The following is a 26,230-nucleotide window of genomic DNA, read 5'->3' on the forward strand; positions in this document are numbered from 1 at the left end:
AGGGGGATAAGAAGGAGGGAGAAATCACAAATCAATTTAATCAACCCCAGGGAACCAACCAATTCTCTGCCAGCTAAAGAAAAATTAAAATTTTGTTTCCACTCCAAAGGTAAAAAGGGAAGCTATTACTAATTCTCCTTATCTTTTAGCTTCATTCTCTTTGTACTCCTTCTAACCTTAATCATTCACAGAGAGATTTATTTTCCATCTCATACTTGTTCTTCCTCAGGCTTTCATTGTTATCACCAAAAATATTTGTTTAGTGCCAAATTGCATAAAATTATTTACAAACCTCTCCTAGAAGTTGATTTCTTGAGAGATCCACAATCCAAATTCCTATAGATTTTATAAGATAATCTGCATTGTCTGCTTGTTATCTATTCTTTGTGGTTGAGAAAAGTTGGGCTATTTCTACAGATCATGGACTGCAACAATTTCTAAGTAACAAATAAGGAAAATAAGGTTAGGAAATAAATTACATCTTTATTCATTTATACAAGAACTATTTCACTTTGGTGTTCACTTTGGTATGTTAGGTACAGTGGAAGATAAAAAACAGTCCCAAAATAGGCTATGATCCTTGACTTCAGTTCAACTAAATAAGACATTTATTAAACTACTGCTGTTAGTCACTATGCTAAATTCTGGGGAAAAGAAAAAAGCAAATGGTTATGTTCCATTGAGAAGATATAGTCCATGCACAGTTAAGTATTAAAAAGCAACTTCACAGAGGGGAGGCACATGTAGGAACTAGATAAAAAAAGGAATAAAGGTCTTGATTCAAATCCTACCCTTGACACATACTGGTTGGATAATTCTGGTCAAGTCTCAACTTCTCAAACTTCTGTGTTTGTCTTTCAGTCATTTTTGGTCTGGTCTGATTTTACATGGTGCCAATAGGAGTTTTCTTGGTAGAGATATTGGAGTGGTTTGCTATTTCCATCTCCAGTTCATTTTACAAAGGAGGAAACTGAGGCAAACAGGATTAAAAGACTTGTCCAGGATCATACAGCTAGTAAGCATCTGAGGCTGAAATTGAATCTAGGTCTTCCTGTCTCCGTATGGTACTCTATTCACTACACCAATCTTGTCCTCTCTATGATCTAAGAAACTATAGCTAAGAAAATAAATGGGATTAAAAAGTACCTCCTTGTCTAAGTATAAGGAGTTTCCTATGTAGGAGTCTGTCTATTATGCCAGTGAAATCACAGGTCCAGTCCCTGTGCCTATTCCTAGCATGTGCTAGGTGCCAAATGAGAATCACAGTTACCCAAGGGGCCAAAATAGATGATTATATTTTCAGTATGAGCAGAAATTGGCAAATGTTGCAAATCAGAGCTTAATTTATTATTTTTTGTTGATTTTGTTAATTTATAATATTTTGTTGATTATCTAGACTTAAAGTGATAGGAAAATGTTAATAATGGAGAATAAACTCAAAAGTGTGGTCAACTAAGTGGTGTAGTATGATAGAGTGCTCAGCCTGAAATCAGGAAGATTCATTTTCCGGCATTCAAATCTGGCCTCAGACCCTGGACAGATCACTTACCACTGTTTGCCTTAATTTCCTCACCTATAAAATGAGATGGAGAAGGGAATGGCAAACCACTTCAGTATCTTAGCTGAGAAAACCCCAACTAGGGTCATGAAGATATAAACATGACTGAAAAATGACTGAATTAAAAAAAAAAAAAACCCTGTAAAAACCCTTAATGTGTTTGGAATTCGATACTAACTGTGAAGACCCACCTTTTAGAACGTTCACTGGTTACTCCAGATTATAAATTATCTTTCCTTCTGAATTTTTATAATCAAAATTGTGTTGGAAAATATTAAATAACTGGTTTGGGGAGGAGAGTGAGTGGAGGAAGTATTCATGTCTTTTTACAATTTTTTATAATTCAGTCATATCTATCTGTTTTAGTTACCTGACTTTCCCAGGGCTTTTGGACATGAACTCCCAGCCTCCATTGCCATTCATATTAGTTCATCCTATTCAGTTTACTTTGGACTAATTGAATCACTCTGGCTTTACACCTCATTTATTGAGTGCACTTGGTCATGTTTCTCTCCACATTTTGGATGTGGTCTTCCTTTTGTGCCTAGTTTAGTCCCTCTACCTGAGAATAATTATAATCCTTCAGCCTGTGATTGCAGTATGGTTGTACTAGCACCTGAGAATTATGAACCCTGAAATATCCTATTGTTATGACTTAACCCTCTGATTCCTAGTGTCCTGAGCCTGTGCACAAGTTTCAATACATCTGTGATCTCATCAATTGAGTAACCTTTACTACAGAAAACAACACTTCCAGATGTTCTCTTCCATAATTCTTATTTGTCTTTCCACAAATTCTCAATAGAAGATATCTCCAATTCACTGAAGGCTTTCTTCTTGATTTTTTACTATTTCACAGATGCCAATAAAATGGTTGGGTTGCTTCCCTTTCAGTACTACAACACTCTTTGATGTAAGTTATTATTGGGAATGTGTGGCAGCCTACTTATTACAAACATATTTTGTTTTTTTTTACTGTGTTTTGACTCACCAGTCATTTTCTGTTGACTTTTTTGCATTTCTATTGTCCTAAATCTCCTATTGATGAAAAGAAATTGGTTAAATGCTGAGTGAGAAGAGGGAAAAAAGGCAAGAGGAATTTTATAAGCAAAAGTAAGAATATCTACCTATATCTATATTTCTCTGTCTTGTATACACATATACCTACATGTATATATTCATATATATGTATACATATACACATACATATATAATTTGTATACATAGACATCTATCTAATTTGACCACATATGTTTAAAAAAGATAGATCAGTGCCAGAACATAGCAGATTATGATTATTATAAAAAAGAATCTGTGCATGATTCAAGAGGGAGTTATATTTGAAGAATGTGACTGACATTTTGGGAAGATGAATCAAACATGAATGGACTCAAGAAGATCAATTAAAAAACTATTACAGTAATTAAAGTGTAAATTAATAAGAGTTTGTGCTAGGGTGGTGACAATAAAAATGGAAGGAAAAGAAGATTGGAATGGAAGAAATGACTTAAAAAAACTTGGTAACAGATTGAATATTAGGAAAGAGATAATAAAAAAATAAAGCAATGAACCTAAGTAACTAAACAAATGGATAATGAAAGATAACATCAACAGAAAATAGTAATAAATTTGGAGGAAGAGATGAACAGTTTAATTTTAGGTGTATTGAGTTTAGAGTGACAATGAGATATTTAAGTTAAAATGCCTTATAGATTTGGGACTGGAGCTTGAGAGAAAGATCAAGTTTGGGGATATAGTGTTAGGAGTTATTCATGAAGAAGGGATCACTGAAATGATGAAGGTGCTTCTTTTAGAATAATAATAGCTAATATTTAAATAGAACTTACTATGTTCCAGTCATTGTGCATTTGAGCCTAACAACTTCAGGAGGTAGATGTTGTTACTATCCACGTTTTACAGATGAGTAAACTGCGACAAAGGCTAAATTGTTTGTTCAGGATTACACTCCTAGGAAATGTCTGAGGTTGGATTTGAGCTTAGATCTTCTGGTCTCTGGGCCCAAACCACTGTAACATTTAGAATGGAAAAAGAAAATAAAGAAAAGTTGAAAATTGAATCTTGAGTAAAGCCCCCAAGGAGTAGAGAAACCAATGAAAAAGAAGAAAGGTAACCATTAGAATGTGAGATAAAAATTAAGATATTGTACCCTTAGGCAGTAAAAGGAGGAAGGAGTGTCAAAATAGAATTTCTTTGTTTGGCATTGAAAGTCCCTGGCAATCTGCTATAATTTGTCTTTCCAGTTTTATCTAAGGGTGCTGCTTTCTAAATATTCTGTGCTCCAGAGAAACTGGAAAGCTATTCATTATCTCCCAGACATGTCCTTTGATTTACTATTTCTAGGTATCTTTTCATGGAATTCTTTATGACTAGAATTACCTTAACAGGCTTTATGCCTATTAAAATCCTATTCTTTAAAATCCAATGCAACAAAAATCCTTGGGGAGACTTTCCTGCAAGTAATGGCCTTCCCTTCTTGAATCTCAAGTAAAACTTTGCTTTTACCTCTCAATTTACACATGATAGTTTTTTTTATTATAGATGTCTGTAGGAATAGTAGCAACCACTACACACACAGAGACTCATGAGGTTGGAAAAAACAAAAAGGGATTTATTGATCTAGTGAGAAAGGGCAACTCCTAACAGACAAGGTGTCATCAGTAAAGGAATGCAAAGTGCAAACTGCAAAACACAAGATTAAATAGATCAGAAGCCCTGCCCTCCCCTGATATTTTCTCCCATTTTGGGGGGAGTCCAGGTTTACATTCTAAAAATGGAAATCTATCCCAGGAACAAAAGAATATTAGTAAATAACAAACTCAATTTAAATTTCCCTAGAGAATTGCTATATAAACAGATATTCTTGGATGAGAGATTTCTGTTACCCAAATTCTCTGATCCATCATCACCTTTAAAAGAAGTACTTAAATGCTAATTAAGAGGTGTGTGTGAGGGAACTGGAGGGGTAATGTTGATCCAAAATCAATTGAATATCTGCAGCTCTTTAGCTATAAGTTCAACTTGTTATTGAAGTCTCAAGGCCACTCAATTTATCCCATACAGCTCCTCCTCTTTATTTATTAATCTATGAAGACTTCTCACACCATTCTTGATACATATATATATGGCCTGGCCTGCTAACAAATACACTGCCTTTGGTGTCTGGTTAATAACCATTCTGACTATGGTCTGGAGTTTAATGAGCTTATTTAGCATACAAAATGGGGCTCTGTATCCCAACTCCCATCTGGGCGATCTATCATCCCAATCACTCATGTCCCCAGTAATTAGAGTAGGTGACTCTTCTTAAATAAAGATATTTCAGCAACAACAGAAATACTAAAAGAAACAGATAGTTATATGCATCTTAGCAACAGACAGATGACAAGGCCAAATACTCACATACTTATTTAGGATATAATGACTACATATTTCTAGCTAGGAGACTGCAACATCTTACATAATTGAATTGTGCTCATAGCTTCTACTCAACACTTGCCCTGATTATATAAATTTGCTATAAGAGGAAAAAAGCAGGAACATGATTATAATAGCATCAAAACTGGTCCTCGGGCCTCAGCCTGACAGCATCTACAAGACAGGATAAAGCATACTTAGCTAATTGTAGGCAATAACAAGTCCACCTTATAGTCAGACTTGGGGATAATCAGATATGTTTTCATTCAAAGAAACACCACTAGGAAACTGAGTCAGAAGGATCCCACCTTAAACAGAGGCCAAGGTTGTCTTCTCCACTCCTGCCTAGATACTAACCTTCATCTGTAACAATTCAGGATAACATTCCTCTGAGTAGCTTGTGACATAGTCCTTTTAGATGGCGGGTTTCTGACTTGATGATCCACCAGACAATCATACCTGAGTTCAAAACTACAAACAATATCAGCTATACTCCCAAGAGATTTTATCTCAAATAGTAAGTCTCATTAATCAAAGCTTCAGGTAAATTTAGATCTCAAGAATCACATTTCCTAAATAACTATTGACTATAATCTTACACTGATAACAGTAACAGATTCATCCTAGAAAGTTTATCTTCATATATAAGTAGATGGGTTTTAAATTCAACATTACACAAACCATTTTATTTTAAGATGCTCAATGAACAATCTATATCAAAACATGTTCAGATATTAGCCATGTTCAAAGGGATAAATGCATATATCATTATTCTCAGAATCTCCCTAAATAATGGGAACAATTTTTAAATGACTCTATAATCAAGTCTCATATGAAATATACATTGAAGAACAGTATCAGAAGTAACATTAATTTCTTCATTCTAAAAAATGTTAATTGAACTTCCTCCAATTGAAGAGTTTCTATAAACTTTTCTGGAAATATAAATAATAGGTATAACACCAATATTAAAAATTCATCTAAACACAATTAATTTCCCCTCCCACCAAAACATTCCTAATTGCAAAATCAAATTTAGAGATTATAAATTTAACAGTGTATTCTTGAGTTTCCTCCTCAGGTTCTTAAAGCCTCCAAACTGCAGTATCAGCTCATCTGTAACATCTTGTAAGGTCCTTCCCACCACTCTGCCTCTTCCAGGACTTAATAAGTACCCACATTTCTGGAACTGCAAACTCCAAAGATGTTGTCTGGACCAGCAATCCTTGCTTTCTAAGAGCTAAAAGGGATGAGGACACTGTCAGCATATAATTCCTTTAAAACATCCTTTGTTTTAAGAGTGTCTTTTCATTTTCCTCCCAAATAAAATAAACCAATCTCTTTTGGGGAAAATTCCAGATCACTACTGGGGACAGTTTTAATTATTTAACAAAACAATAGGCAAATATTTGGTCCAATGGAATTTAATATCTAACATCAATTTAATCATGTTTCTTAAGAATCTGATTTATTCTTTCCACTTTCCCTTATTAGGGCAGATGTCCATGTATATGGAATTACCACTCAATTTGAAATCCCTCTCTATTATTTCTTATAAAATTTTAGAAATAAAATATCAGAAAAGTACAAAAGACTCCTTTGAATTTACACTCAGCTCTCTGGTAATGAATAATTCCTCTCAGTGAGCAGAGCATGTGTCCAAATAAAACAAGAATATTTAATTCCTATACATTTTGGTACTTCATTCTAGTTCTTCCTAAAGGGCTATCTTCCTAGGACATTAGATAGGTTTTTAAAGCCAGATACTCCTTTCCCAAGGTTCACAATATCTTATCCTCTTTTTAGTCTCCCTCCTCACTAGTTGCTTGCCCTATCTGGGTTGTTCCTTACCTGAATGATTTCAAACTTTCTTCAGCTGATTTAATTCTGGGCTGAATTAATACTCTATTTTTACTAGGCTACTTCTGTTTTTGCTTTCTCTGAATGTCTCTCTTTGGGAATTTACCAATTTATTATTGAAAAGTCTCAAGGCTATATTCCCATGAGAGGTCTTAACTCAGTTTATCCCATACACATATGATAAGACTTGTACAAAGGAAATTTTACTTCAGAAGGTATGATCACAAATATACAAATTTGTTCTCCTAACATATGGGATGGACCTCAGTCTTTAGGGAGAAGAAGTTTAGATTCATAGCTTAATTTGGTTCTCATAGAGAAGAGTTTCAGTTCCAAGTCCAAATCCTTGTTCTTCAGGTGCAAGTCTCAGGCACCCTGACTGTCTGCATCACCCCACTTGCAATTTGGATCCAAGGTCACACAGGTTCAAATATGCCTTGAACTTCTGGTCCTTTTGGGATCACCCTAAACACTTAAAATTGAGGGTAAACAACATTGAACAGAAACAAAAACTCACACTCCCCTTCCTCAGAACAGGAGTAAAAGACAGCAAGTAGAGGAAATATTTTCCTTCCTGTCTCAGCTATTCAGTTCATGGCAGCCATACTGATCGGATTAATGAACAAGATGTAGAAACTTGAAAGATTGACACATTCTCAGCAGATTTAAAAATGCAGGCAGTCAATCAAAGAAGGCTATCTCCATCCACATAGTACCGGACATAGTTGGTTTCATGTTAGAACTAGCCATCCCCAAGCAAGAATTTTATAAGTATTTAAATGAGCAGGAAATTTCAGAAATTATGGAAAGACTTACATGAACTGATGATAAATGAAGCAAGCAGAATCAGGAGAACATTGTACACAATAACAAGATTATGTGATGATCAACTTTGATAGACTTGTCTCTTCTTAATGAGATGATCCAAGCTAATTCCAATAGACTTGGTAGGGAAAGTGCCATCCACATCCAGAGAAAGAACCATGGAGACTGACTGTGGATCAAAGCTTAGTATTTTCATCTTTTTGTTTTTTTGTTTGCTTATTTTTATTTTTTTTCCTTTTTCCTTTTTTCCTCTGACCTGATTTTTCTTGTGTAGCATGATACATATGGACATATGTTTAGAAGAATTGCACATGTTTAACCTATATTGGATTGCTTCTGGGAGGGGTAAAAGAGAGAGAGGAAGAGAGAGAAAAATTTGCAACACAAGGTTTTGCAAAGATGAGTGTTGCATGTATTTGGAAAAATAAAATTCTACTTTAAAAAATTGTATAGGAATTTATATGTGTGTTATGTCCCACTCATTTCTGAGGACAGGGATTGCATCTTATTGAAATTTTATATTAATAAATATCTCTTGAATTAGGTTAAGTTCAGTAAAGCAGGGGATGGTCTAAAGTATCAAATTACAGAAAAGTTAAACAGAAACAAAAACTGAGAAAAAAAAAAAAGCCTTAAAGACCCTAAAAGGTAAAGTTTCATTAGAGGATCTGACATATTAAATCTCTAGATATCAAATATTTACACTGATTTTTTTGTTGCTGTTCAGTTATTTTCAGTCGTATCTGACTATATATTTCATTTAGGATTTTCTTGACAAAGATATACCATGATTTGCCATTTCCTTCCCCAGCTCATTTTACAAATGAAGAAACTGAGGTAATCAGGGTTAAGTGACATGCCCATGGTCATACTGTTAGTAAGTATATATGGCCAGATTTTTAAATCAAGAAGATGATCTTCCTGATTCCAGGTCTGGCACTCTATCCACTATGTCACCTAGTTTATCTCACTATTTATATTGTTATCAGATATATTATAGATAAAATACTAATTTGGAGGTTCCTTTTCTATCTGCTATCCCTCTCCTTTATCATTGACTACTTATCATTCTTTATGATATTAGTAAGAAATATATGTTGAGTTATGTTTTAAAGGTTCATGAAGCAAGATAAATGAATCCATTAACAAGATTATTTAGACTTAAACAAATATAATTATAGCACAAAACCTACATCTCATCTCCAGTCATGAAATTCCTTGTAGATATACCAAGTTTATTATTACTATTTGAGTCATTAGTTTTTAAAATACACAACTTTGAGTCCCAATCTCATCCCCCCCATCTAACACTTGTGGAGTAAATCTGGGAGTGTGCTTGTATCTATTTATTAAATGTTCCTTTTAAGTCTTCACTGCTTATTCATCTCTGACTTCATGTTTCCCAAGGCTCTTGTCTTGGCCATTTTCCCTTTTCGTTTCTCTCTCTCTCTCTCTCTCTCTCTCTCTCTCTCTCTCTCTCTCTCTCTCTCTCTCTCTCTCTCTGTGTCTCTCTCTGTCTCTGTCTCTCTCTCTCTCTCTCTCTCTCTCTCTCTCTCTCTCTGTCTCTCTCTGTCTCTGTCTCTCTCTCTCTCTCTCTCTCTCTCTCTCTGTCTCTCTGTCTCTCTCTGTCTCTGTCTCTGTCTCTCTCTTTCTTTTTTCTCTCTCTCTGTCTCTCTATCATTCTCCCTCTGTCTCTCTCTCTCTGCCTCTCTCTCTTTCTCTCTCTCTCTTTCTGTCTCTCTCTGTCTCTATCTGTCTGTCTGTCTGTCTGTCTCTCTGTCACTCTCTCTCTCTGTCTCTCTCTCCACTCCCTCTCTTTCTCTTTCTCTCTCCCTCCCTGTCCCTCTCTCTTCACATGGGAGCAGCAAGGGAGAGAGATAGATAGATACACCCAGAGAGAGACAAACAGACAGACATATATTTTCTCTCAACTTCAGTCTTTTAACTATTAGAAATTTCAAACTGTATGTCTCAATGATCCAATCCAATCTAATACCATATCTTTCATTGGCCTCCTTTCTTTATTAGCCTGCTGACTACCTTAGTTCAGCCCCTTAGTTTCAATGACCTTCTAATTGGCTTTCCTGTCTCAAGCCCTCTCCATTTCAGTACATTCTCACAGAGGTTCCCACAGAAATGAATGTGTTATCCCTCTATTCAACAAATGCTAGCTTTTCACTCCTTATTGCCTCCAGGATAAAATATGAGCACTTTTAGTTAGCTTTTGAAACACTGTATAGTCTGGCCAATATTTCCTCAATATATATCACTTTCCCTCTTCTCTCTATTCTTGCACATGGCATTTGGGCTCCTACTTCCATACCTTTGACCTGGCTATTCCCCAGGCCTGAAATATACTCCTTCCTCTACTTTGCCTCCAAAAAATACTGAAGTTTCTTCAAAAAAACCACCTCTAACATACCTTTTACAATCTCAAGCCAACTAGTTATTGTTTTTCTTCCCTAACTACTTTGTATTTATTTTCCTTCTCTATATTTAATCTGTATATACTTACATGCTTGCTTCCCCAACATAGATTATAAGCTCTTTGAGAACAGTGATTGTTTTATTCTTTGTATTTGTAGCCTCAGTGCTTATCAAAGAGCCTAGCACATAGTAGGAACTTAATAAATGCCTATTGATTGATTGATTGATTGATCAAACAAGGTAATTTATTATATCAGAGCAAAGACATTTAACAAATTAGTAACAAAAAATTGAATCACAAGACAAATACAACAGACTTGAAATGGAAAACATCATCCACATCTAGAGAAAGAACTATGGAGACTGAATATGGACTGAATCATAGTATTTTCACCTTTTTGTTTGCTTGTTTGCTTGCTTTTTCTTTCCCATTTTTTTTACTTTTTAGTCTGATATTTTTAGCACAATATGACAAACATAGAAATATGTTTTAAAAAATTATACATATTTAACCTATATCAGATTGCTTGTTGTCTTGAGAAAAGAGGAGTTAAGAGAGGGAGAGTCATAAATTTGGAATACTAAGTCTTACAAACTGAATGCTGAAAACCATCTTTATGTGTGTTTGGAAAAATTAAATATTATTGAGAACAAAATTTAAACAGATATTAAAAGTTTTAAATCATTATTGGTATAATGTAGGAATTCATCTCAAATGACATTTACTCTGAGAAATACTTGTCAGTTTTCCAGTTAATTCTCTATCTACCTATCACATTTGAAAAAGGACAATTTGCTCATGGAAAAGTATGAAAGAAAGTTCTATGAAACAAGCTCTGATTATTACTTTGCTGTCCATCTTGATTCAGTGGCAGGCTTGAGAACTCAGAACAGCCACACAAAGAATGCTTAAACAGTCAAAACTTTCCCCATCATCATAAAGACCTGGACAAGATACTGGAAAACAATATAGCTGTTATTTCCTCCTGCATATTTCTGGTATTACTTTCACCTGCTCCCATACCTCCCACCTATTGCAACTCTATGACTTGCCACTGCCATAAGACTTTTATAATCTATATTAAAGGGACATGCTAGAAGCTTGCCTCCCTAATGAGTCTCTCTTGGGTGATGTTGACTTGGTGTGAAGCTTGTGCAATGTTTTGGGAGGTTTATTCCAAGCACTTTTATCCCATGAATGAGGTATTTGTTTGTTCTCAAACATTATAGAAGCATAGGGTTTATCCATGATTAAAAATTTTAACATCAAAATTTAACTGATGGAAAAGCCAGATTATTTCAAAGCCCATCACAAGATCTTGAAAATGTGTTTTTCAAACATTTCTGAATATTCCTTCCTAAGTAATTTAATGGTTATTAAGTATGATGCTCAAAAAGATAAACTGTGGTTATAACTTATTCTGAGGGTCTACTTTTAATATATTAGTCACTTTAATTATCTCTCAAAATCTACATTACTTATTTTCAAAGTATTTTGGAAGTATAATTTACAAGCATACCATAAACTGAAAATTTTTATTGACCATGTACCAATAAGCAAAAATATCCTAAATTTATATATAGGTTTTCACTGAGGCCTGAGGAGTTTTATATGCCACTATATGTGACACTTAAAAATGGAGCGATATCTGACATAAGGCTGTGGATCTGCTCAAAAGCATATAGTTGCTGATAGAACTTGGAGAGATGAAACTTGTGATGTGAGAAACATTTTTATGGGGAATGAGAAAGTCTCGGGAAGCTACATATATATATGGGGAAGCCAATTCCTCAATATGTCCCTTATTTCTAGACCTCTTTGCTAGATATTTCAAGTAGTTTCCTCTTGGGTGAGACTAGGTCCTTTCTCTTGGTTGAGCTGAAATTTCACTTTATCTTTGTGTTTTTCTGGTATATTCTAATTTTGTTGAATTGTCCCCATTTTTATTTGTTGTCTTAGTTAGATAAATGGATTTCCTCATTATTTGCTTTAACATAACCATTAAGGGAAGGAGTTAAGCTGGTTAATGTAATCTAAAGAGCTACTTAATAACAACCAGTATAGAAGTTTTATTATAGCTGACTTATACCTCTAGACCACTAATATTCAGTAAGAACAGATATAATTCATTATCCCTCTCAGAGTCTGGAGGGGGAGAAAAGTATTGAGCCTTTGGGTAATTCTTTAAGCTGCCAACCCCTCTCTCTACCTCTCCCACCTAGTGCTGGCAGTGATACAAATCTTGTCTCATACTCTTCTTTCTTTTAGAGACAATCCAGACTTCAAATCATAACTTTCCCTTTCCTCCCCAAGCTGTGTGTCTATGTGTTTAGACAGTCCGTGTGACTGTACATAGCTTACACAGGCACACACATATCAAGTAGATCACTTAAGAATATAAACTTCTCAAGAGTTGAAAGATTGATTTTTGCCTAATCTGTTCAACTATAGAGTATCTACATAAATGCATGATCAGAAACAATTCATTCATCATGACAAGCTCAGAAGGGAAGGGGAAAGAAAAAATTCGCATTTTTTATATTAACTACTATGTACCAGATACTGTGGCTAAGAAGTTGTGTGGTTGTTGTTTTTTTTAATAATCATTTAATTCCAGCATCATTAGTTATTGTTGCTCTGTCATTTTTCAGTCATGTCCAACTCTTCATGGCCCTATTTTCTTGGCAAAGACACTGGAATAGTTTGCCATTTTCTTTTCTGGCTCATTTTATAGTTGAGGAAAACTAGGGGAAAAAGGTCAAATGATTTACCTGGTGTTATAGAACTAGTATATGTCTGAAATGGGGGAAGGTGGGAGAGGGAGACAACAGCTCTCTCAAGTAAGAGGGAGAGATTGCAGCTGTGGAATATACTTCCAGGTGTAAATATGTAAAATAAGTATTTTAAGTTCATGGGAAGGAGAGATCACTGGGCTGGAGAGTTATCTGGGAAAGCTTCCTGGAGGTTTTTCTGAATTGAATTGAAGGATGGGTGGAAACTGTTTGCAGCAAGCTCTGTAAAGAGAAGAATTCCCTCCCAAGGAAATTCATCAGGGCTATTGCCTATGGTTGCAATTGAACATTTGTCTTTCAGTGGGAGGCTAAAAGGGGGAAATCTGAACAATTCAATCACAGAGCAGGGGGTACTTTGGCCCTTTACTCATAAAGATAACAGAGCATACAAGGGCGCAATGGGTCCAAAGAAAGATTAATGAGAAAAGCAAAACCTTCAGAGAAGATATATTTTCTCATACTTCTCTTTTGTAAAATCATAGAAAAGCTAAAGATACTCTCTAGAGATTGTATCTAGGACCTTAATTCATCAACAAAAAATGGGGAGTGATGACAGGCCCAGGAGCAACACAGCTGGATAGTCCCGTAGGGGGTCCTAAGTCTAACAGTCAGAGTGCTTCTCGAGGGACTAGAGCTTCTTTTGACCATTTCCACTAACTCAGAGAGAAAAACCAGACCGACAGCTAGGGAGATTGCTCTTCACAATATTTAACAATCTTGGAGGCATCCCCATGTGCCCAGAGGAGCATGGATGAGAGTATATGTGGGCACTCACAACCACACAGCAGGGACAGACAGAACATTAAACAGAGCAACCTGGGCTGTCTGAGTCAGGAAATGCCTCCAGAGACAGATGTATTTGTCTTCCTTTTGCAAAGCCTAATGGGAGGCAAATGATCTTTACAAATAGTGCTTAATTGGCTGTGGGGTATGTTGTGCATTGGCCAGGTGCCTAAGAACTCCAGGCTGGGGATTCGAGTGTGCCTCCTAGGAGAGGGAAGAAGCAAGTTCTAGGAATCCTTTTAAGAAGAGGATGAGAACAGAAATGGCCTTTCTTAGTCAGGGGGGATTCTGACTTTGACATGCCTGGAAACACTTCAAGGCTGTCAGTACTGAGGAAGGCCAATTACCAGAACTGGCATTTCTATATCTTTGGCGGGGGGTGTGTGTCTCATCTTTTTCTCTGAACTCTCTGAAATTTTCTTTCCAACAATTTAGGGTTTGTCTCCAATCATATGCTTGCTATTGCCTTCTTTCAGATTTTAAGATGAAAATTTAGCTTTTTATTTTTTTTTAATTTTTATTTTAGCAACAAGTTCCTATCAATTGGTCACTATCAGGTCTAAAAGAATATTTCCCCTTTGTTGATTACCTATTTTTTAAAGAATGAAATTATCATTAAAGCAAATTGAGAATTTATTTGGATAATCTGCAGAGTCTGAACTGGCATGCTGGATGGAGCTCTGGGCTTGGCGTCAGAAAGACTCATCTTCCTGAGTTCAGACACTAGCTGTGTGACCTTGAACATGTCACTTAACCCTGTTTACCTCAGTTTCCTCATCTGTAAAATGAGCTGGAGAAGGAAATGCCAAGTCACTCTGGTGTCTGTGCCACAAAATCCCCAAATGAGGTCATGGAGAGTTAAACACAACTGAAATAATGACTAAAAATGTCACAGGATTTTTATGAGAATCAAATGAGACAACATGTGTGAAGCACCTTGCAAACCTTAAAAGCACAATAGGAGTGTTGGCTATTATTATTATCCTTATCTGCTTCCAAAATTCAGCATCTAAATAAAATCTTCCTGACTGTGTAGTCTGTGATATCATCCCTAACAACCTCTTCTGTTTTTCTCCATAGATTCTTATTCAACACTCTCCAATCATGTTTTTAATTCTGGTTCATGAATTTCCAATGCCTCAGGAATATATATTTTTGGTATGCAGTTCTCTCCTATTTTTACTTTTATCCAACCTGTTCTTTCTGAATGAAGTAGTCCCTGATGCTACCATATTTCAATCACAAGTCAAAAGAGGACAAGTTTTAATAAGATCTATGTAGTCACAATTGCCTCCTTGTGTTCAATCTTTCCCCTTAATTTGGACACCTATAGTTTACTTTATTTGAAAGAACACAATAAACTTAAATGTGTCAAAGTTACTATTTAAAACCAATTGCTAAGCAATCTTGATTGAAGGATGAATAAGTTACTTTTTAAATTTTTTGATACCTTAATACATAAATTAGGAAAACAAGAGAAAATTTACATATCAGATCTTTGGAGAAGGGAGGAAGTTGTGATCAAAGAAGAATTAGAGAACACTGGCAAAATAGACAACTTTGACTGCATTAGATTAAAAAGTTTTTGCACAAACAAAACCAACAGAAACAAGATGAAAAGGGAAATATAAAACTGGGGGAAATCTTTATGGCTAATATTTCTTTTATATGTATATATATATATTTATATATATGTATGTATATATATATATATATTTTATAATATTATCCCTTGTATTCATTTTTCCAAATTATCCCCCCCTCCCTCTACTCCCTCCCCCCGATGACAGGCAATCCCATACATTTTACATGTGTTACAATATAACCTAGATACAATACATGTGTGTAAATACCATTTTCTTGTTGCACAATAAGCATTAGATTCCAAAGGTACATGTAACCTGGGCAGACAGATATTAGTGCTAACAATTTACATTCACTTCCCAGTGTTCCTTCTCTGGGTGTAGCTACCTCTGTCCATCATTGATCAACTGGAAGTGAGTTGGCTCTTCTTTATGTTGAAGATTTCCACTTCCAACAGAATACATCCTCATACAGTATTGTTGTTGAAGTGTACAGTGATCTTCTGGTTCTGCTCATTTCACTCAGCAACAGTTCATGTAAGTCTCTCCAGGCCTCTCTGTATTCCTCCTGCTGGTCATTTCTTACAGAGCAATAATATTCCATAACCTTCATATATGTGGCTAATATTTCTAATAAAGATCTCATTTCTAAAATATATAAAGAACTGTGTCAAATTTATAAGAATACAAGTCGCTCTCCAAGTGATAAATGGTCAAAGGATATGAACAGAAAATTTTAAGATGATGAAATTAAAGCCATTTATAATTATACGAAAAATGCTCTAAATTACTATTAATTAGAGAAATGCAAATCAAAGCTCTGACATACCATCTCACACCTCTCAGATTGGTTAAAATGACAGGAAAAGATAATGATAAATGTTGGAGGGGATGTGAGAAAACTGGGACACTGAAGCATTGTTGGTGGAGTTGTGAAAAGATCCAGCCATTCTGGAGAGCAATCTGGAATTATACTTAAAGAGCTATAAAACTATATATATCCTTTGATCCTCAGTAGTCATTACTGGGTTTGTATCCCAAGAAATCATAGAAGAAAAAGGACCCACATGTGCAAAAATGTTTGTAGCCGCTCTTTTTATGGTAGCAAATAATTGGAAAAGGAGTGGATGTGCACCAATCAGGAAATGGCTGAAAAAGTTGTGGTACATGAAGGTAATGGAATATTATTGTTCTATTTTTTAAAATGATGAACAAGATGGTTATAGAAAGGCTTGGAAAGATTTACATGAATTGATACTGAAAGATACAAGCAGAACTAGGAATACATTGTACATAATAGCAGCAAGAATGTATAATATGCTTAATACTTCCTAGCTGTGTGAGGACTCTGGGTAAGTCACTTAAATGTAATTGCCTCAGGAAAAAAGAAGCATTATAAATGATTAACAACTATATGAAAGAATATTCCAAGTCACTACTAGTAAAAGAACCTTAAAATTTCACTTTGTACTCTACAAATTGTCAAAAATGACCAAAAAAGTCCATATATTTACCTAGAGATTGCTCTACTAGGAATATACACTGAGGAGGTCATTAATAAGAAAAAATCCCATATTTAATAAAATATTTATAATAGCCCCCCTTTTTTGGTGAGGTAGCAAAGAACTAGAAACAAAATCAATGTCCTTCCACTATTTTTCAGTCATTTTGATCATACATAATTCATCATGACCACAATTGGGTTTTTCTTGGAAAAAATACTGGAGTGCTTTACCATTTCCTTCTCCAGAAGATATTGTTAGAGAGAGTGTAATTTTGAGGGCACTGAGAGATTAGTTCTTTGTTGTTGTTCAGTCATATCTGACTCTTCATGATCCCATTTTTTGTTTTGTTTTTTGGCAAAGATACTGGAGTGGTTTATCATTTCCTTCTACACCTCATTTTTATAAGTGCAGAAACTGAGGCAAAGAGTTAAGTGATTTGCCCAGGGATCACTCAGCTAGTAAGTGTCTGAGGGCAGATTTGAACTCATATGAAGATGATTTTTTCCTGATTGCAAGCTCAATGCTCCATCTAGTTGCCCCAAATGTCTTTCCATTAAGAAATAGCTAATCAAATTGTGATATGTGAATACAGAATAGACAGTTACTGTGCTATAAGAAATTATAAATAAAGAAAGCATGGAAAGACTTAAATTAGCTGATTCAGAGTAAGCTCAATATAGCCAATGACTACAAAAATGTAAAAAGAACAATCAGAAGTAAATGTTGCAAATTTACCAAGAAAAAGCATGAACAAAAGAAAAGATAGAGACTACTTTTACCTTCATTCTTTTGCAGAGATAAGAGATCCATGAGCATGGAATATTGCACATATTTACAGACTCTTTGAAAGTATATTGATTTTTTTCTCATTCCTGTCTTAAAAGCATAGTATTTATTATATGAGATGGTTTTCTGGGACATGGGAAGAGGGATACAGAGAGAAATTTTGTAAATAAATAAGATGAATCAAAGTTTATTAAAGGAAATGAACTATATACTGGTTGGGTGTATGAGACCCCGTACAACTCTCTAAGACTAAAATCTAAGTTAAACTCAATAAATAAATAAATAAATAAATAAATAAATAGTACCTACCATGGAAGTAAGCTAATACAGTGGATAGAGTCTGAATTCAAATCTAGCTTTAGGACACATATTAGCTGTGTGAACCTAGGAAAAACACCTAATCCTGTATGCCTCAGTTTCTTTATCTATAAAATAAGCTGGAAAATGAAATAGCAAATCATATCTTTGCTAAGAAAACTGCAAATAGCATCATGAATAATTGGATACAACTGAATAGTGACTGAGAAGTGTTAAAGGTACAAATAAGAAAAAGCCTTTAAGGAGCTTACAATCTATAATACATCAAAAAAAAAAAAAAAGGGTTGAAAGGGGGCAGAAGCAAGGACTGAAGCCAATAAGAGCTACAGAAAGAAGATGGACTTATTATATAGAAGGCTGTGAGTTCTCTCTAAAAGAAGTGACTCAACATCAAGTTAGGGCATATCTGCCTCTACAATGTCCTAGTTCTAAATCTAACAATTCCTTTGCCCTCAAACCCCCTGATTCTGATTTCTTTTTGGCTATCATAATTCACCCATAGACACTTGCAAACTTCTCCATGCATTAACTTATAAATCTAAAATCATTCTCTATCAGCATGTCTTCTTGATAAAGGGATGCCTTGACACTCTTGTATAAGCTTGAGGAATCCTTAACAGCTAACAAGAGCCAGCACATTCTCTTAACCTTGAATAGACTATAAAATGTGATGTCTCTATACCCCCTAGAAAAATACATTCCCAGATTAACCAGCCATTAGAAAAAAAAACACACTAATCCAACCACTGCCTTTGCCCCAAATTTCTGACACTCCCCCCAAAAAGTTCATATAATTCCCCTAAATAGTAGTCACTTTTTTCAACCTTATTTCCTTTACCTGACCTTTTTTTAAAAATCTCTCTTTATTCAGTTTTTTTCTTGAGGAGATGACAATCATGTACCTGGAACAATTAGCAAATATTTTTCTCACTCAGGCCAATTATGATAGAGAATTTTGTACAACACTGAAAGTGGTAAAGAAGTAAACCCTATGTATCACATAGACATTTTAAACAACTTGCAAATAGTCACAGAGAAATTTTGGTAAGATTTGAACTGGATGACCAGGAGTCAAAGATTTTATCAGCTATCAGCTTTTATATCATTTTCACTGAGAACCCCAATGCTAACTCATGGATCTATGTGTTCTTGTAGCTAACGAAAACAAAGCTTTCAGATGCTATCCCCTATAAAGAACTTTTCTCCAAGAATCCTAAAAAACTGTAGGAACATTATGTCATGCACTCTCCAAAATGTCTTTGTAAGCGATAGATGGATGATAAAGGACACTGCTTTTAATAAGAGAAAAGACAGGCTCAGAGAAAGAACATGATTTAAAGAAGATGAGTATAGGCTCCTAGGATTTTATAACTGGAGGGACCTTAGAGATATTGTATTCTTGAAGGGCCATTGAGCAAGAAGAATGGTGACTGATCCCAAAAGGCTAAAATATGCATCTCATTTAGTGTAGATCACTGTTAAAAAAAAATAAGCTTTTGGTTTATGAGTAGTCTTTTTTTTCCTTTAAGTAGAGGGTAAAGTGAGTTTATAAATTCAGGAAAAATTCTCATTTTCCCTTCTTCCAACAGAAGACATTAGCTTTGTTGTTTTTGTTTTTAATTGATGTTCAGGTAACAGAAAAAGGTGATCATCTCAAATGAATTAATAAGCCAGGAACACCTTGCAAGACTTGATTTTTTTACTCTATTTTTCCTGGCACTCTAGAATATTTCTTGGCACGTGTACCCTTCATCTATCAAGGAACTAGCTGAAAAGGGCACAGAAATTGAAACTGTATTTCTGTGGAAAGAGGAAAAAACTCTAAAATAATTATCTGTCAGTCATTCTCAAGATTTTTTATTAAATTTCACATTCACACCAGGCCCAGAAGAAAACCTGTTGGGAAAAAACCAGAGAGCAACAGCTTGTCCCTTTCTTCATCCCTGATCAAATTCAGATGATTTAGATGAATGAGAACTCAAACTTACATCTGTAGGTTAACTGCGGTGCTGTCTAGCTCTAGGGTAGATTCAAGTACTGGCCTCAATAGAGACAGTGTTATAATGGAAAATTAGGGAATGAACATAGGCTCCATGTTCTATTCTACTGCTAACTGGCTGAGTGGTGTCAGACAAAACACTTGACTTTTTTTTTGTCTCTTTTCCAAAACTGCAAAATAAAGGAGGTTGAGTTAGACTATTCAAAGGTCCCTCCCTGTTCTAATATTCTGTTGCCCCATGGTTGAATGAATGAACAAATAAATGAAAAAGTATATTTTACATGTTTACTACCTATCAAGCGTTACTTTAAACTCTAAGAATAAAAAGAGAAGATAGTCAGTGGCTACAAGGAAATGACATTCTAATCCAGTTTTAGGGAGTATTGACCAAGGAATGGTCTTTGGTTTTGGTGAGCAGCATGGTAGGGGATTTATATATTCTTTCCGGAAGCAATCACAGTACTGATTTAATTATGGTTCCAGAATGGAAACCAGACTAGGGATATACAAGCTGTAATAGATTTGTCAAGAAGATGGCTGTGGAAGAAAAATGAAGCTTTGTTGGAATTAGCCTAAGTATGATGGGCTGCATGAAGCATTTAGCAATCAGGATAGTGAGACTGAGTTCTAATAGAAAGGGATATTCCAGGTCATGATTTTTGTCCCTGGTCATCATTTTTCTGTTTTTGCCCTCCAGGTTTATGTATGATTATTTATATGTTTTGGATAATTAATTCAATATGTCTACTGATAGTTATGGTTATAGAGCCTTTACACTTTGTAAAAGCATTTTATATGCATGATTTCAATTGAGCCTTACAATGATGCTGTGAGATAATAACAATGACTAACATTTATGTAGTGCTTTAGGGTTTACAAAGAGCTTTGCCTATATTAGCTCATTGGGTCCTCACAACAACCTGATGAAATAAATGTTATCACTATTCCCATTTTAGAAGTGTGACTAAAAGAAATTAAGGGAATGGCTTATGGTCATGTAGTAAGTGTCTGGAGAAGGATTTGACCTTATGGTCAAATATTGGTCCTAATATTAAGCCTAGTATTCAATACAGTATACTACCTTGCTGTATCTAAGTAGGTTCTAGAGGTGGTATTATTCCCATTTTATAGAAGTGAAATTCAGAAATGATAATTGATTTGGACCCTTGTCACGCATCTATTAAGTGCAATAAGTTGGATTCAGACCCAGGTTTTCCTGATCACAAATCCAGAGCTCTAACCAATATTACATGAGACTTACTATCCAGAAATGGGAAGCACATAGAAATTGTTTTTTTTTTTTTCCAGGCATAAGGAAAGGGAGTAAAATGCAAATGTTCCAATTTCTACTATTCAGTCACTTTTGTCATTCAATATTCACATTTTTTCTAGTTTCTTCAATATGTAATGTGAATATTTATTAAAATCATATAAAATATGTTCATTTCTTTATAACAAAGCATTTAATTTGTACTGACTTCTTCAAATATTTTGGAACCAAGATATTAACTGTGGCTCTTTCTTTTTTATCTTTTAAATTCTAACCATTAATGATTTCAGTTATGGGGTAATTTCTTTATTCAAGTCCCCACATTTCCTATGGAGTTTTTCATGAGCTGTTCATGCTAAAGGTAACCTTCTTATACATTTCCATCTGTGAAATGAATATAGCCATTTGTTAATTAAATATTGACTGTTATAATGTATTTTAAGTGTTGACAACTTTAGTCATAAACAGAACTCCTGTTGTTTTTTTATATGTCTGGGTTAGGATAAGGGCTGGCAGTTCACTTGGAATTCCCAGTGTAGGAAACATAGGGTTTGTTGGGTTTTGATGCTGCTGTTATTTAAAATTTCATCCACAATCTCACATGCGACTAATTAAAGTACAAATATATGTGATGCAGAAAATTGATTTAAATAACATTAAGAGCTAGTAATTATATACTGGTTTAAAGCAAATGCTTTACAAATAGTATTTTGTTTGATCTCTATAACAACCTTGCCAGGCTAGGTGCTGTCATATCCTCATTTTATAAATGAGGAAGTTTAAACAGATAAAGGCTAAGGGATTTAGGGTAATATAGGTAATAAATGTTTGAGTTGGACTTGAACTGAGGTTCAAATGGACTCCAAGTTCATTTTTTAAAATTAGAAATTTATTTTATTTTTGAATCCCGGAACAAAACAAGCAATATAATATTATATAGCATATATGATATACAAAAAAGCAATATAATTTTTAAAAGATGAATTGCAAATCTACCACAATTTTCTATATTGTCCAAACATAGAAAAAGATTAAAAAATTTTTTTCTCCCTTCCCTTCCCCAATCCTAGAAATGGCTACTATTACACACACACACACACACACACACACACACACACACATACATGTATATATATAAAATTTTTCTATACTCTATTTATCACTTATTTCTCTTGAAACAAATAGCATCTTTCTTCGGAAGTCTTCTATTTTTAATTTGTATATGTATAATACTCATTCCAAGTCATTTTTAAAACAACATTGTTGTTATTGTACACAATTTTTCTTTTCCCCTGCTCATTTCATTCTTCATCATTTCATGCAAGTCGTTCCAAACCTTTCTAAGATCATTGAGCTTATCATTTCTTACAACACAGTAGTATTTCATTATAACCATACACAACTTGTTCTCTCTCTGTCTGTCTGTCTCTTTCTTTCTGTCTCTCTTTCCTTCCCTCTTTCTGTCTTTCTCTCCCTTTCTATCTCTCTCCTCACATTCCCCTCCTCTACTCCCCTCCTCTCCTTTCCTAGTTGTGTTAAAACTTTATTTTAAATTGCCTTAAATTAAATTGCCACTTTTTTTACTGAATTAAAAAAAAAACAACATAACTCATTTGAAAAAACAAAAAGTCAAGGACATCAAAGGAAATAATGAGAAAAAAATGTAAAGGAAGGAGGTATAGCAGTACCAAATATTTATTATTATATTGTAAGGCAGTAATTATTAAAATTATCTGGTACTGGCTAAGAAATAGAAAGTTGGATCAATGGAATAGAGTAGACATACAATTTACCACAGCAAATAAGCATAAGAATCTTATATTTGACAAGTGTAAAGACTTAAGATTTAGGCATAAACATTCATTATTTGATAAAAATTGTTGGGAAAACTGGAAAGCGGTGTTGTTAATAGACCAATCATTGTTTTAAGCCATTTACCAAAATAAGATCAAAATGGATGCATGACTTAGACATAAAGAGAAATTTTACAAAAAAAAAAATTAGAAGAACATGGAACATATTTCTTATTAGACTTCTGGATAGGTGAAAAAATTGTGAATAAATAAGAAATGGAGAGCAAAGGTAGATGTAAAATGGATCATTTTAATAACATTAAATTTAAAAGTATATTGTATGAATAAAGTTGTAACCAAGATCAGAAGAAAAGCAAAAAATTAGGGGGAAAATGTTTTATAGACAGTTTATCAGATAAAGGTGTCATATCTAAAATATATTAAGAACTTAGTCAAATCAATGAGTCATTCCTCAATTGATAAATAGTCAAAGGACATGAACAGGCAGTTTTCCAATAAAGAAATCAAAACAATTTATAGTCATTAAAGAATGCTCTAAATCATTATGGATTAGAAAAATGAAAATCAAAACAACCTTGAGATATCATTTTATAGCCATCAAATTGACTAAAATGTTAGAAAGGAAGAATGACAAATGCTGGAGAGAATGTGGGAAAATTGGGATACTAATTCATTCTTGGTGGAATTGTGAACTGATCCAACTAGATTGGAGAGCAATCTGGAATTATGCCTAAGTAGTTATTAAACTACCTATATCCTTTGATCCAGCATTATCACTGCTTGGTCTATTTCCAATGTTAATTAGGGGAAAAAGGAAAGAATTCTATTTTTTTTTCTAAAATGTTTATGGAAGTTCTCTTTGTAATATCAAAGAACTGGAAATGGCAGGGATGCCCATGAATTGGAGAATGGCTGAATAACTTTTGGTATATTATTGTGATAGAATACTATTGTGCTATAAGAAATGATGAGCTCAGTGATTTTATAAAATCATGGGAAATTTTGCATGAAATAATGAAGAGCAAAATGAGCAAAACATTGCATATAGTAACAGCATATTGTTTTAAGAGTCCAGATCAGCAAAACATCAAAAAGATGTTGTTAACTTTCGGATGATGACTTTGAAATTTTATCTATACCATTGAGATTATCTGGATATGTTAAGGAACTAGCCTCAAGGTGACATAGATATAAGCTTGTCTGCTTCCCACCCCCAACCCTCATCTTCCCCCACAAAGTCCAGGCTGCCTAGTGTACCCAATTAATCCATGGTTGCATGAATGCTATCCTCTGCTCTCTTCCCTTCCCCATCTTCTTCCTCATTGCTGGTTTACTTCACTATCCCATTCTCTGTTCCCAAACTGGAGTCTGCCTCTGTACCACTTTACGCCATTTGTCTCTGCCTTTATGAGTTTTTTATCCCCATATATTTTGTGCTTAATTAAATGTGATTGTTGCTTCATTTCCCACTTGCAATCATGCTCATTTCCAGTGTGGACTCAAAGAATGGGGCATATCTGTCCCCATTTCATAATTTTACAAATTGATTATCAATTCATTGATTAAGTCCTATGATTTCTCTCTGCTCAACTTTGTTTATAAACCTTTCACTCCTCTGACACTGCAACTATCCCATTGTATATATCATTAGTAGTTGTTTGAATGCTGTCTCTTTCATTAGACAGCAAGCCCCTTGAGGAAAGGCACTGTTTGCTTGTTTTTCTTTCTTTCTATCATCTCCAGTCCTTAGCACAAAGCTTAGCATATGTCATTATTGTTCAGTCCTTCAATTATTCCTGACTCTTCCTGATCTCATGCCAGGCTCTTTTATCCTCCACTGTTTTTTGAAGTTTGTCCAATCTCAAATCCACCATTTCTCATCCTCTGCTATCCCTTTTTCCGTTTGCCTTCTGTCTTTTCCAGCATTCAATTCTTTTCCAGTGAGTCCTGTCTTCTCATTATTTGGACAAATCATTTAATCTTCAGTTTCAGTAATTGACCTTCCATGGATAACCTGAATTAATTTTTAAAATATTGACTAAATTGATTTCCTTGTTATCTGAGGGATGAGGAACTGGGGCAAACAAGTTTAAGTAATTTGTCTGGAATCATACAGCTTATATCTGAAAACAGATTTGAACTCAGGAAAAGGAGTCTTTTTGACTCTAGGCCCACTAAGCTATTCACTGTGCCATCTAGCTGCATGGGTTGGTATATAGTAGATACTTAATAAATCCAGGTTGACTGACTTGCTGACATAGCAAACACTTTCCCTATCAGATTTCTTTTCATGACTCAGAGGGTTAGAGTGACTTGCCCAGGATTACACAGTAAATGGCAATATTCAGGTCTTCATAACAAATGTTCATATTTCATTATACTGCCTCCTTCTTATAACCTCCCTTCTACCTCCAGAGTAGAATGGATTGACTTTGAATCTTATTTATTAAATATAAGTAAGATTAAAACAGCAAATTAATTAAATCTAACAAATGTTTATTAAGTGTTTATGTACAAGGCTCTATGCTAAGTGATAAGAAAGAGGGAAGGTAGAAAGAGAAGGGAATGGGTACCAGATCAGCAGGAATAAGTGTCTTTGATGAAGAATTTTAAAGCACTTAGAGAGAAAATGTAAAAACAAACCCAGTAACATCTGGACTATCCAGAACTCAGGTATATGGTAATCTTACATATTTGAGACTTAGCCAAAATAAGAAAGCAGATAGACTATTTGGAGGGCTACGGCATTTAAATTAATGCATTTCCTGAGGATTCCAGACATATTTTACTATAGTAATATTATTATTGATAGTAATAACCTCGCCATTCTGGCTAAAATGCCAGCCAATTCAATCTCTTGGTACAGGCCCAGAGAGAGGCCAGGTGTGAATTGTCACTCATTTGGCAGTGTGTGTCTGCAGTAGCCCGGGCTCCTGTAGTGAAGCCGGGCCCTGTGTTCTGGGAGCTAACAGTAAAGCTTAAAGGCATGCTGAGAGTCCCCAGTCAGGCAGCAGAGCCATTTGCTCAGTTCCATGTCTGCATGCTGCTCACAGTGAGAGAGGACATCTGGACTCCCAGAGAGGCCATTATGGGTCTAGTGCCATCCATGACATCCTGCAGGACACCCAGAGAGGTGAGTCTGTCAGAAAGCAGGATTCAAGAGTAGGTTTGCTGCTCACCTGCCATATTGCGCCTTCCATCCACACTCCCTTACTGCTCCCTCACTGCTCCAGACTTGGCCAGAACAGACTCCCTAATACTAGGACTAACAATG

The sequence above is a fragment of the Sminthopsis crassicaudata genome, chromosome 3 (genome assembly GCF_048593235.1).
Source record: "Sminthopsis crassicaudata isolate SCR6 chromosome 3, ASM4859323v1, whole genome shotgun sequence".
NCBI lineage: Eukaryota > Metazoa > Chordata > Mammalia > Dasyuromorphia > Dasyuridae > Sminthopsis > Sminthopsis crassicaudata.